Source organism: Benincasa hispida, chromosome 10 (assembly GCF_009727055.1).
Source record: "Benincasa hispida cultivar B227 chromosome 10, ASM972705v1, whole genome shotgun sequence".
Taxonomy (NCBI): Eukaryota; Viridiplantae; Streptophyta; class Magnoliopsida; order Cucurbitales; family Cucurbitaceae; genus Benincasa; species Benincasa hispida.
This window is the reverse complement of record NC_052358.1, coordinates 35,811,693-35,826,469: the sequence shown is the minus strand read 5'-3', so window position 1 is coordinate 35,826,469 and position 14,777 is coordinate 35,811,693.

Below are 14,777 nucleotides of genomic sequence, written 5' to 3'. Positions count from 1 at the left end.
TGGGGTTTTTACGACGCCCTAATTGTTGTGACAAAATTGGCACGTTGTCAGGGAGCCAATAGGTTTCTTTATTAGAAAGCTTATATTTTCTTGCATGCTAACTCATTTCTCTTTTGATGCATGATCGATTGTTATATTTTGTAGAAATATATCGGAAGGAGAAGAGAATCAAAAGATATATGAGGGCGCAAGCTGCACAAAACGATCCCGTCCGTGTGGAAGACAACATCAGAAGAAGAAGAGTCCTAAGAAGAGGAGTCTAAAGAGAAAATTCCACTAATGGCTGAGCAAAAGAAAACGTGAGGGAGTTGGCAACACCTGATTTCATCTAACAGCCCCTATGCATTGTGTACCCTGAGACGACAGGTACGTTTGAACTAAAATCTGAGTTAATTCACTTACTCTCTTCCTTTTCTGGTCTTGCAAGTGAAAACCCACATAAACAACTGAAGAAGTTCCATCTCGTTTTAAATGGAGTGACTCAAGAGCAACTCAACATGAGAGCATTCCCTTTTCCATTGAAAGGAGATGCGAATGACTGGCTCTACATCCTGTCATAGGATGTATCACGTCATGGGAGGAGATGCAGCAGCAATTCCTAGAAAAGTTCTTTCTCACCTCACGAGCTATAAGCATACAAAAATAAATTTACAGCATAGTTTGATGGAAAGATGCTTTATGAATTGTTATAGAAAGACTCGAAATCAATAAAGAATAGTGTAGCTAGCAGTTGAACTGTTGTCGACTTCTTTCTGTTAAATGTTATAACTACCATAGCTCATCATCGTTGACCGAATCGCCTGCACATATATAAACGAAATCAAACAAGAGATTAATGTAACAGTGATTAGAAATTGAGAGAGCAAGGAATTTCGTTATGTAATACTTTGAAGAGTAATAAAAGAGAACCTCCCAATTTGCACAGTGGACGTAGGCCTTTGGCCGAACCACTTAAACTCCTTTGTCTTTTCTTCTTCCTCTACGATTGTCTAGATTTTGCTAAGATATCGTTTCCACGATCGTGTAGTTCCTATTGCATCGTGTACACAATCGTCTAGCTCCGCGCTCAATCGTTTATACAATCGTTTAGCTCCTCAGCTGTTGTCTATACAATCATCTAGCTTTAGTCAACTGTCGTTTACATAATTATTTAACGCTTCCTCCTATCGTTTACTTAATTGGCCTATCGTTTAGTTATTGGTGCATCGTTTACACGATCGTGTAAACTTTTGATAAACGACAGAAGGATTTTTCAAGCATCTACATTCTATCTCCCCTGACTCTTAAATTGTTATCAACCGTTATAACTGAGTGTATTGTGATTATTAACGTGAAGATCTAGTCATCTGGGACAACATGAATATAGGGAATGGTTTAAGAGGATATGAGCAAAATTTTCACATCATTAGATATCAGATCAGCAGTTAATCCTGTATTTTTATGAAAAGTTGTTGCAGAATGACAAGAATAACATTGATGCTGTAGCAGAAGGAGCCCTGGTTAACAAAACTATCACCAAAGCAATGAAACTAATAACTACCATGGTAGGGAACTCCTAACAATTTGACACAAGGGTCTCAGTTAGTGTAAAAAATATATCTGATGTAAGTGAGCTTAAAAGCCAAATTGCTAATCTTTTTGATGTTGTGAAACAAATGGTCCTAAAAAAGAACAAACCCAATATAGTTTACCAAGTATACATGGTGCACAGCCGATATATGCCCAAATGTTCAATAAGGGACAATTTCGAAAGTAAATTCTATTGAAGAGTTCAACTTTAATGGGCAAAACAAATGAAGAGACCCTTTCTGTCAGACCTATAATCTAGAGTGTCGGGATCACCAAATGTCAAATGAGGTGGCCAGAACAAGCAAGCTCAGCCTAGCAAAGGACCTTCATCAATCTCAATTATGTCCATAGAGGATATTATTAAAAGTTTAGTTGATAACTCTTTGAAATTTCAATAGGACACGAAGAATGTCTCGACACCTTAGGAACTCAGGTATCTCAGCTTGCCACTTCAGTGAGAAAGTTAGAGAGGCAATCAGGAAAGCTCCTATCACAGTACGGATCAAACCTAAAAGAGAACATGAGTGCAATTACACTCCATAGTGGAAAAAAGTATGAATCACCATCAATGACAGTTCGGCCAGAAAACTTGAAAAAAGAGAATACTTCTTCAGACTTCGTGGGTAAACCACCTCAAGAAAAGGAAAAAAGGGAGTACTCTCTAACCCTCTTCATTTCTTAAATGGTTATGTGCCTAAACCTAATTTTCCTTCTAAGTTCATGAGATCGAAAGAGCTTAGGAGCTTGAGGGAGACTTTGGTCCAAGTGAAGGAATTTCATGACAAAATAATTGCATCCAAAGCATTCCAGGTAGGGCAGAAAGTTCTTCTATAAAATTCTCATTTGAAATTCATGCTTGGAAAACTTGTCTAAGTGAATTGGACCCTTTGGTGTTTCTCACTTTTATCCCTATGGTGCAATGAAAATTTTGAATTTTTAGATGGGAAAAAATTTGAAGGTGAATGGGCATCGTTTGAACGTCTTCCATGAGGGGGATTCGTTCGATTTCTTTGATCCCGCCTACCGATTGGACTCACCGATTTATATCTGAAAATGAGCCATTATGGTTGAGCAATCGACCCTAAAAGTTGTGCATCCTAGAGGTAGCTGGGCTTTAAATTTATATGCTTTCCTAGTGTTTATTTCTTTTTGCAATTTTTCCTTTATTATTTAGCTTAATATTTTCTATCATTCTTGCTTTTGCTAGGATGGTTGGTGGAGAAAAAGCTTGATTCGAGTGAGCCAAATCCTCCCTTCATCCCGCTAATTTAGAGAAGTCTTTTAATCCCTCGTGCTCTATTTTCAATCACATTGGGGACAATGTGAGCTTCAAAAGTTGGGAGTGGGGTGTTTGGATTTGACATTTCTTTTGGTGTGAAAATTTAGTTTGGGATCATTGAGCACTAATTCAGACATTGTTGTATGCTTGCTTGTTGTTTGCTTCTTTATTATGTTCCCAACTATGACCGGTATATGATGCACTCTTTTGAGTTATGTGTGTATGAGAGTTGTGTGTGTATGAGAAAGGGTGAAAGAAAAGGACTTACGATTTTTAAGGCATTTTTTTAAAATTTTTCTTCATCTCTATCATGCATCTTTAAGTTCTTTGTTTATCTATCTCAACCGTTGCTCACCTTGAATCGAATTATTAGGTCATAAGATTGTTGTCACTCCAAAAGGCCTTAAGAATAGACATTAAATTTTTGGGAGTCAATTTAGTGATGCATACTTTAAGAAGTAATCAATCGAGTTGTTTGTTACCTTAAAATAAATGGTTAGAGAGTTTGAATAAGGAGAGGTTTACTCCTCTTTCTCAAGGATGTGATTAACCTGGGACAGCTATGACACCCCTAGTTTCCCTCTGAGCTAAAGCACCCTAGAGAAATAAGTAAGCTTAGGCATTTTTGAAAGAAATTCGGCTTGTAGTTGGATGTCATGCACGTAACCCGACCGTGTGGGAAAGCCAAAACGAAAATAGTCTTTCTTGATAAAATTTCCTCTCCATTTGGAAAAAAAAAAAAGAGAGAGCTAAAGAAACAGAATAAGGATAAAGTGTTGAACGACTTTGATTACTCTAATTACATGGTATCACCACTTTGAGTTTTGGAAATCTAGTTCTTGATCATTTGAGCCAGAGTAGGGGGAAAATGAACTGAGGCTTCATAAGGCTTTTTGGGATATTCTTGTGCTTGAAATTGATGGGTTCATACTCATCCATGCATGATAAAGTTTGAAGAGAGTCTTCAAATTTGCCTTAAATTTGTTGAATTCTTTTTTATTATCCATTTGACTATGTGCATAGCTTTACTTGATTGTTAAGGCTTGAATAGCGAACTAGGCAACTTAACAAGCTAATATTTGAGTGATATCATCTTCTACCTTGCTCGAAGACGATCAAGAATTAAGTTGGGGGGTGTTTGAAAACACCAAAAATGTGTTATCTCGCTCTACTTAATTCAAGGTTGTTATTGTGTTTAATGTGTTTATTTAGTATTTTTTTACATATTTTAGGTGCCTTGGAGGTAGAATCAACTATTATGAACTATTTGGAGTTAATTTGGAACAATTAGAAGCTAAAAAGAGAATCTAGGCTTCAAAAGAGGCAAAATGACGAAAAGGCCCTTGGAGGCACAACGTTTAGCGCCACGGTGCTTTTTCCAATAGCACCAATTTTGGTGCAACGCCACAGTGCTACGAACTTCAACGGATGCGCATGCGTGCCTTAGCACTGTGATGCTCTCTCGAATGCCACGACGCCATCAGCCTACTATAAATGAAATTTATGTCATTTATACGGGGGTACACCGTTTTTTCATTTTCTTCACTCGTAATATCCAACTTTCCACTGTAAACTTTAGTTTGTTCCATTTTTGGTCAAGATTGAACTTGAAGAACTTGATCTTAAAGATGATTAAGGGCTAGAGAAAAGAACTGAGCTTGGGTCTTTTGGTTTATTTCCATTATTTTAGAATTCTTGAGACTAGGGATTATATTTTGCTGAGATTTTCTGGTTTAATAGAGATTTCGTCTTTTATTCTTGAATCTTTCTTTCTTCGGATTATCTGACAAACTAGCTGTTTTAATTTGATTGTTTGCTTTTGATTAGCTCTAATTTGTAATTGTTAGTAAGTTAATCACCTAGAAGCGAAGGTTAAGTAAGGTTGTGATGTTTATTTGGGCTTCCAATTAATAAGCATTCTTTTTGTAATGTAGAAGAATCTAACTTTGAGTAGTTGATTAGACGATGGAAATTGATTATTCAACTTAGTATACCCTTAAGCTTAATGCTTGTTAGTTTATCGTTTAGGGGAGAATTCTTGTTTAAGCTTTGAATTAACTCGATCTTACTTATTGCACTTAGGATTCTAAGTGAGTTGGTTAAGTTTTAGTTCAAAGATCTCAGGCTAATTTTGTTATTATGTCTATGATAGAATTATATGGAATGGAAAAACCTAGACCGACTCAGGCTAGATGTTTGCTAGATTGATTAATTAAAACTCAATTCACTCACATCGCTCAATTCACACCCTATGTATTAAATTCACTCCGCACCATTTTATTTCATGCAATTTATATTTATTTTGCATCACCAATCACCACCCCTCCCCCCTGTAACTTCCTATAATCTTTGTAGTCTAGAAGTCTTGACTGCTCCCTATGGATCAATACCGTACTTCCCTTTGCTATATTTAGTAGAATAAGGCACGGAATTTATTTGGCTCAGATCGTGGGGTTTTTACGACACCCTAACAGCTTCGACTAGTTCGACCATGAATAAAATTGTTCATTAGAGGATCAGTGATAGTTAAGGTGCAAAAGGTAATTAAAGGCGTAAAATAGTAATTTGACCCAGTTGTAATTACAAATAACTTGTGAACGATTGACTTACGTAAAATAGTTAAATCAATGGACACAGACTTAGTCTACAATTCATAAGAATGCAATTATGAGATTTTTAGTAGAGTGTCCCACAGTTAATGATTGTTGACTAATTTGATTAAAAAGTTTAATTAATTAATCTTGTATCATTGGAACTTATAATTGTAAGTCCATTAGGTCATCTGTTAGCTCACTGAGGGTAAAACAAGGATCATATTGTTTTAGAAGATTTTGAATTGTTCAAATGAAATTAAGGAATGTAAATTAATTGTATAGATACAATTAATATAATACATATAGATACATTATATTATCAAGTTAATTTTGAATAAGATCTAAATTAAAAAATATAATATGAGAGATATAATAAGTTTCAAATGTTACTTATATGAATGAGATTCATATTAAAACTATAGGTTAGAATTAATATGAATGAGATTCATATTAAAACTATGGATTATGAGAGAAATATTAAATTTAATTAATTATTTATTTAATTAATAAAATAATCAAGCTACTTTAATTAAATTTCAATTAAACTAAATTAGATTTAATTTAATTTAATTTTAATTAAAATTCTTGGTAACTTAGTAGTGGAGAGTGAGAGTGGGGAATTAGAGTGACTCCCCTCTCTTTCATATTTAAGTATTTTTTTTCAAATTTTATTAAAAAGATATGTCTCATTTTTGGAGTGTTAATTCCCTCTGCAAAAATCTCTCTCTCTCAACAATATACTCTCAATGAACTTACTGAGAATAAAAAGGTTTTCTTCTGTTTTTCCTTCCCTCTTCCAAAAGAAAAGGTTCCAGCAAGAGACATAGAATACTCTTTTGATGGTGTTCAAACTATCGAGCAGTAGTGCGTAGAAAGTTTTGGAGAAATTTAAAGAATAGTTATTCAAAAGTTAACATCTATTCTCTGTAATTTTCTTTCTACAACATTCTTAATTTTTTTTTTTACTTCTAAAATATTTTTCTCCCAATTTAAAGACAAAAGCGATAAAATGCTTCTGCATTGAGGTTCAATCTTTTTAATATGTGCATCATGAATTGGCCTCCATATCTTTTTTAATCTTCCATGGGTGACCCTACAGGTCGCTCTTCATGGTGTTTATTGATCGTTTGATCAATTTGTGAGTTAATCTCTTTAGCACTTGTGGTTGATCCTATGAGTCATCATACATACTCATAGTTTTTATCTATAACATTACATATTTTTAGTTGACCATAATTACCTTGCCCAACACAATTCATGATTTATTTTGATCCTATCAAATGACATATTTTAATAGCCAAAGAAGTAGACACTCATTATATGATTTATTTAGACAAATTTTTAAAATAAGTTCCAACAAAGGATATAGAGTATTGTATGTCTTCTTTTTCTCTCCGTTGTCTATTCTGAAAGGAATCTTCCTTTTTCTCCTTTAAATCTATATCGTTTGAACACATTTATTATACATAGATGACATGACTAAAGTTTTTTTTAGAGATACTGTTTTGATATCATTATTGGAAAAAGCAAACCTATCACTTCTGAAAAATATATGTAAATTAATTGAAAAATTAAAAGAAAATAATATGAAATGAAAGAATTTACGTGGTAAACTTCAAAATCGGAAGAACACGACAATCTACTAGAAAGAAAGAGTTTGTTGCACAATAAGTAAAGAGGATCATAAAAATTAGTCTCATGTCTCAACTTTTGGCAAATGAATTAGCCCAACCCAATTACATAAATATTGATTGTTCTTAGATGTATTATTAATACATCTGGAATGTGTTAATTGTTGTGTTAAACATATTATTGATACACTCATGTCTTGAATTATTTATCGATTGGTGTTTGATACACTCATGTCTTATATATATGATATATTGCCGATACATTTGAATTACCAATAGTTTAACAAATCAAGCCAAATTTTGAAAATTACAAAAGATAACTTTTAAAAACTTATTTTTGTTTTTGGAATTTGGCTACGAATTCAACCATTGTAATTAAGAAAGATGCAAATAATTATAAGAAAATAGGGAGAAAATAGACTTAATTTTTAAAAACCAAAAACAAAAAACGAAACGGTTACCAAACGAAGCTTAAATAACTAAGGTCTCGTTTGAGTAACCATTTGGTTTTTGGTTTTTATTTTTAAGAATTAAGCTTATAGATACTATTTCCTTCTCCAAGTTTCTTTCTTGATTACCTACTTTTTATCAATGTTTTAAAAGATCAAGCTAAATTTTGAAAACTAAAAAAAGTAACTTTTAAAAACTTGTTTTTGTTTTTAGAATTTGGTTAAGAATTCAACCATTATACTTCAGAAAAATGCAGATCATTGTAATAAATAAGAAAGAAATACACTTAATTTTCAAAAACAAAAAACAAAAAATCAAATGGTTACCAAACGAGGCTTAGTGTTTCGTTTTTAATTAGTTTTATATTTTTAAACTTTATGTAATTTTTTTTTATAGTTATGATTGTTTTTAAGAAACACTTGAATTTTTAGTCAAATTCTAAAAATTAAAACAATTCTTTTAATTTTCAAAATTAAAGCTTTTGATAACCCAAAAAATAAAAGAAAAAAACCAACACCTATCATTTGATAACCCATATTATGTTTAGTTCTAAATTTTTTGAAAATGGTGTTTATTTTCTTACAACATTTTTTAACCTTAGATTCATATTTTCTAAACAAAAGACTTAAAACTCTCATTCAAAATTCTAATAACAATGGCAATGTTTTCCAAACCTGTATTCTTTTTTTAAGTTTTTAAAACTTAGCCTGAGATTTATTATTATTTTTTTTTTTTGAGAACATTTATAAAAAAGAAATAACAAAACAAAAGAGTGAATAGACCAAAGTAGTATTTTTAAGCTTTATTTTTAGAAGCTTATAAAATAGAATCAAATAAATTAACTTATGATTTTTAATTATTTGAGTTATGTTGATAACCAATTGATGCCTTAGCCTATTGATTCAACGAATGTGAAGCATCATTAGTCAGTGGTCAACGCAACATGTTTCATGTTTGATAACAATACAGTTGTATATAACTGGGCATGAATCGCATGATACATCTCTTCACAATTATTTCCGTTTTTTATTACAAGAATTATGCAAATCGTTTTGAGATGACCATATGTATCTTGCCCAACACAGTTCATGCTTTCTATATGTGTGCCTCCAATGGACCAAACGATACGCGTGAAGATTTGAACTACATTTTTTTTCACTAACGAATATTTTATATTAGTTGAATTATATTTGTTTTCATATCAAATTATATGTACATTTCAATAAATTAATATTGTAGACGGTATTTATATACGATAAATTGAAATTAGCTTCAATGGAGAATATAGAATTTAGAACCTTTTTCTAAATATACATAGTATAAATTGTAATTTTTGGTCTCTAAAATTTGAAGCTAATGTCTATTTAAATTTTAAAAATAATACTTTTAGTTCTTGAAGTTTAAACTTTTGTTCAAAATTAATTGATCTCTAAGCTTCTTTAGTTAAACTAATAGAAGTGTGGGCAAGTCCCGTTCAAGATGTTGGCCTTTGGACACAACTACTTTGGTTGGGGAATATGTTCCAGCTTATCTACAAGAGAACACACATCAATGTGGGTTTGAGTCAAAACTAGTACTCTAATGCCTAAGTTAGTAATGAAGTATTTAGTTCAGCTAATCACTCAAAATATTTGTTTTACCACTTGAGGTGGAGAAATGAAACTATATATGCAATCCATCATCTAAAATACGTGTTGGATGTGTAATGTCAACGATGTTAGTGAAGGCATAGTCTAAGATTGCAAGGTTCTATCCAATGAGCTGGGCTCGGTTATTATCCTTTTGGTTATATAAAGGAGGCTCGGTTGGACAGACCCAAGACTGGACGTTTTGACTTCCTTTCTTGGGATGCACAAACTCCTAGGGACCGTTTGTTGTTTTTTAGGAAGGTAGATTATCATAATCTTATGATGTCCGGAATTATAGATAACTAAAATTACAGATGTCCAGGTTCTTTAGAAAGTCATGTTTGTTTCATAGGGATATATTTTATGGATGTCTGGAAATTATTGATAATTATGTTTGTTTTGCAAGATTTGTACATGTGGGAATGTCTTAAATTTACGTAGTCTTCCAATAATGCTCATACGACTATTCATGTAATTTTCTCATTAATTTAATATAATTTCAATTTATACAACATATTTGTTTTTTTTATTAATTTAAATTTATTTTATATGTTATTTTTTTCAACAAATTTATTTTTAAAAATTCAATATTATGTTCTATATCACAAATTAACATTGTCATAAAATTATCCATCAATCTCAAAATACGATGATTCATATATGCAAATAATATAAATATATTTTTCATAGGTAAGCTTCAAAACATTAAAAATATGAATACTAAATTTACCTTGTAAATATCTAAAAGAATAAGAAAATTTTAGTTAAAAACCATCATATCGATACTTTTTAAATAATAAATACAAATATTAAAAATACATAAATTAATTCACAAAAAATTTATGGGAAGAAGAGAAAAAATCTAAAAATATTTTACATCTTTAAGATATTTGCAAATATGGATAAGTTGATTAGTCAATCTTTGAATTTTTTTTAATTTATAATTTCGCCCTCCCTTGTCTTATCTTGTTGTACACATTTTTTTAGTTTTTTTTTTATTTTCTCTCTTCTTCAATGTTTGCTTCTTCCCTCATTTTTTTATTTTTTTATTTTCTTTTCTTTCTCAGTTTTTGCTTCTTTCCTATTTTTTATTTTATTTTATTCTTTCCTTTATCCAATTTTTGCTTCTTTTCTTTATTTTTTATTTTCTTTCATTTCCTTCTTTTTCCCTTTGTTTTTCTTTCCTTTATTTTTTATTTTCTTTCATTTCCTTCTTTTTCCTTTTTTTTTTTAATTTTCTTTTCTTTCTTCGGTTTTTGCTTATTATTGTTTTTTTCTTTCTTCGGTTCTTGTTTATTTTTTTTTTATTTTCTTCCATTTCTCCGATTTTTGCTTCTTCCGTTGTATTTTTTTTTATTATTTTACTTTCTTTTCTTTCTCCAATTTTTTGCTTCTTCCCTTTCTTTTTCTTTTTTTAGTTTTTCTTTTATTTGTCCGATTTTTGTTTTCTTTTTTTCTATTTAATTTTCTTTCCTTTTTTTAGTTTTTGCTTCTTCACTTTCTCTTATTTTAAAATTTTTTCTTTCCTTTATTTGATTTTTTCTTCTCCCTTTTTTTTCACAATAATTATGAGACTGAATTCTATACCCAGGACTTGAAAGTACTCAATTCATAAGTGATTTAACACCAACAAGTCAATCATCAAGTTTGATTATTATAACAAATAATAAATATAAACAACAAATGAAAGTCTATCAATGATAGCTACTAATATTTTCTATCTTTGATAGCTTAATCTTTGATTATATTTTCGTAGGTAATAGCCACTTATAGAAATCTATCATTAATAGTCAACTTAGTGAATTTAATTAATAAAGTCGAATCTCGAACTAAAATGTAAGTGGAATGCCTAGAAGTTATCACTAATAGCATGTTTATCAGTGATAAAAACTATCATTGAAAAGAAAAGGGACTTATAAATGTTTGGGAAGGACAAGAAAGGGGCAAAAAGGTGTTCAGTGGCTATGATTGATAGAAGCTACTACTGATAGCATGTTACCAGTGATAGAAGCTAATACTAATAGCATGTTATCGATGATAGAATCTACCCGTTAGCACGTTTATCGGTGATAGAAGCTACCACTGATAGCACGTTATCGGTAATAGAGAACTATCACTGATAGCAATCAGTGAGATCATTGATAGCATCTTATCAGTGATGTTATCAATGAAAGAAGCTATCACTGATAACCACAATATGAGTAATGTTAGTGATATCGGTGATAAAACTTAGGTGATATCTATATATCGAGTTTCTTTCAAAGGTGATAACCAGTTATAGAAGTCTATCATTGATAGCCTTAAGTGTTAATATTTCAAGGTTGATTACAATTGATGAAAGTCCATCAGTGATAACGTCTGATAGCTGCTATCAGTGATAGCCATGATAAAAGATTATTAGTGATAAATATTATGGTAATCAAAGTTGTTGGTCTTATTTCAAAGTTGATCACTATTTCTAAATCTATCATTAATAACCACTAATAGCCTTAAGTAGTAATATTTCAACGTTGATTCCAATTGATGAAAGTGAATAAATGATAACTACTGATAATTTATAGCAAATTAAAAGCTATTATTTCAAGATTGTATTAATTTTTCTCAAATTAAAAGCTCGCTGATATCAACTATCATCAATAGCATTTGATAGAAGCTATCAGCCATAGCAGTTCATAGTAGCACTGATAGCTGCTATCAGTGATAGCTTTTAATTTGAGAAAATCGGGAAGAAATGAACAAAATGATGGCTAGGCATGGATTTTTTAGTCTTTTACCATTTTTTGATCTATATATGCAATTATTTTATTCTTGTACTACATCTTCTATTATTTTGGGCTTGAATTATATTTATGCAACTAGCCGTAATCAAAATAGATAATCTAATTGGCAGTATATATATACACACATATACATAATCTAATTAGTAGGAAATAGAAAATAAAAAAAATTAATTTTCAAAAATTAACATTGAAAATATAATTTGATGAAAATGTAAATATACAGTCTAATTTGGAGAAGAAAAAAAATACCTAATCTAGTTTGAAACAAACTTGAATACAAATCTAATATTTTTGAAGGGAATCAGATTCCCACAGAAGCATGTAATCGCCATGCAATTTGAGAATCGATTTTATAAAACACAAAATCAGTGAACTAAATCATACAAACATAGGATAAACATCAAATAAACCTAAGCATGATTCTAATGCAGAAGAAAAGAAAGAAGAGAACTCATCCTTGAAGATTCCCTTTGTCACGTTTTCCTCTCCTTTGGTCAAGAACAAACTCGAACCTCTCAATGAACAAAGACACCACCATAAAAGTTTTCTTCTTCTGTTTTAGGATTCCAAAAACCTAGATATGTGGACTCTAACACCTTCGAAGAGGGAATGAAGGTTGAGGGAATGTTTTTGAGAGAGTAGGGAGAATATGAGAGTGGAGACTAGGTTAAATTTCACAAAATGAAAAAAAAAAATCTTACCCTAAATGAGTTATAATGATATATTTAAAGAGAGTGGGTAAATCCCTCTCCAAGTTTTTCACTCTCAATCATTTGTTAATTGATTAATTAACTATTAAATAATCAATTAACATATAAATTAAATAACTATATATAAATCATATCTAATATACAGTTTAATTAATTAACATATAAATATCACATATTTATATGCATACATCTCTCATACTATAATTCTATATAAATCCAATTTATATGAATTTAATATTCAAATCTTATTCAAATATCTCTCTCTTATATAGTCTGAATTATAGATCATATCTATAATTAACCATATTCTATAATGTATTAGAATATACTATATATTAATCATATTAATATAAAATTCCTTTAAGTAATTTGAGCAAATCAATTCATTCCTCATTACTATCCTTGGCAAGCTAACAAGGTGACCTTATGGACGTGCAATTTAAAATCTTCAGTGATATGAGATTAATTAATCAAACTCAATAATAAAATTAATCAATATTCATTAACTACTGGTCACTCTATTAAAGACCGATAGCTGCACTCTTCGCACTGCAAATGTATTTCTATGTCCATGAATATAACCAATCAATAGTGAGTCAACCCTTTACAAATTGCTCATAACTACAGTTGGTCGTTTTACTTCTGTAGTTACATCTATCTCCTTAAGTACCATTAATTACTATAATGAACAAATAGTTTATAGTTCAATTCATTCCTCATTACTATCCTTGGCGAGCTAACAAGGTGACCTTATGGACCTGCAATTTAAAATCTCCAATGATATGAGATTAATTAATCAAACTCATTAATAAAATTAATCAATATTCATTAACTACTGGTCACTCCATTAAAGACCGATAGTTGCACTCTTCGCACTGTAAATGTATTTATGTGTCCATGAATATAACAAATCAATAGTGAGTCGATCATTCACAAATTGCTCATAACTACAGTTGATAGTTTTACTCTTGTAGTTACATCTATCTCCTTAAGTATTATCAATTTTTATAATGAACAAATAGTTTATAGTCCAACTAAAACTAACACCTCTCAAGCTAGTGAGAGGTTGAGGCCTCATTGTTCAAGATTCAGAATCAGCCATTAAGGGAGAAATTTAATCTACTTTCCCTATGATTGGAAAATTCCTTCTTGTGTAGGTGTGTTCCCAGTTCCCTACTCGGACAAATCCCCAAAATGGTAGGCTTGTTGAGTCGTCTAACTTGGCCACTTTCACTTATACAGATTAAAGGATTGCCCTTATTGATAGGAATTCACAACTCACTTAGGATTAAGGTCAAGTCACCTATGGTCATCTTATTCAAATATTGGTTTCTTCAAGTAATGCTGTTATAAAGCGTAACCAATCATTTCACGATCTGATCTTGTATAAACTCTTTATACAGAATATCTCCACATGAACAATATGACTCATATTGTTTGTAATATTTACAACTCATATAACAATTACAATGTAGGTCCTATCCGAAGTGTTACCAAGATAAGGTACCCCAACCTTATCAATTTACTACAGTCCTTTTAGGTTAATACTTGAACATGAACCATTTAGATGTCTACCACATACTATTCAAGTGACATCATATAACCTTGGATCTTAGTTTATTGGATTGAATTAATGCAGTATGAATATCAAATAAAATACCCCTTATTTTATTAAATAGATAATTTATTCTTTCAAAATACAAACTACAAGATACACAAGAGTTAGGACACTAAATCCAACAATCAAATAAAATATCAAATACAATACAATAATCTAGGGCATACAATATACCCAATGAAATCTCTCACTTGCCCTAGATTAGATGACTTATATCCTATAGACCCAGACTTTCCAAATGACCCTAAATAAATTTAGTTGCGAGAGTCTTTGTAAATGGATCAGCAATATTGTGCTCTGAAGTAATCTTTATGACGATCATATATCCTCGTTGCACAATTTCCCTAATGAGATGATATTCACACTCAATATGTTCTCCTCGTTTGTGACTTCGAGGCTCCTTGGAATTTACCACAACACCACTATTATCACAAAAAGAGTGATAAGAAAGGTCATGTTTGGAACGATGTCCAAATTTGTCAGAAATTTTTTTAGTCGAACAACTTTTTTAACAGCTT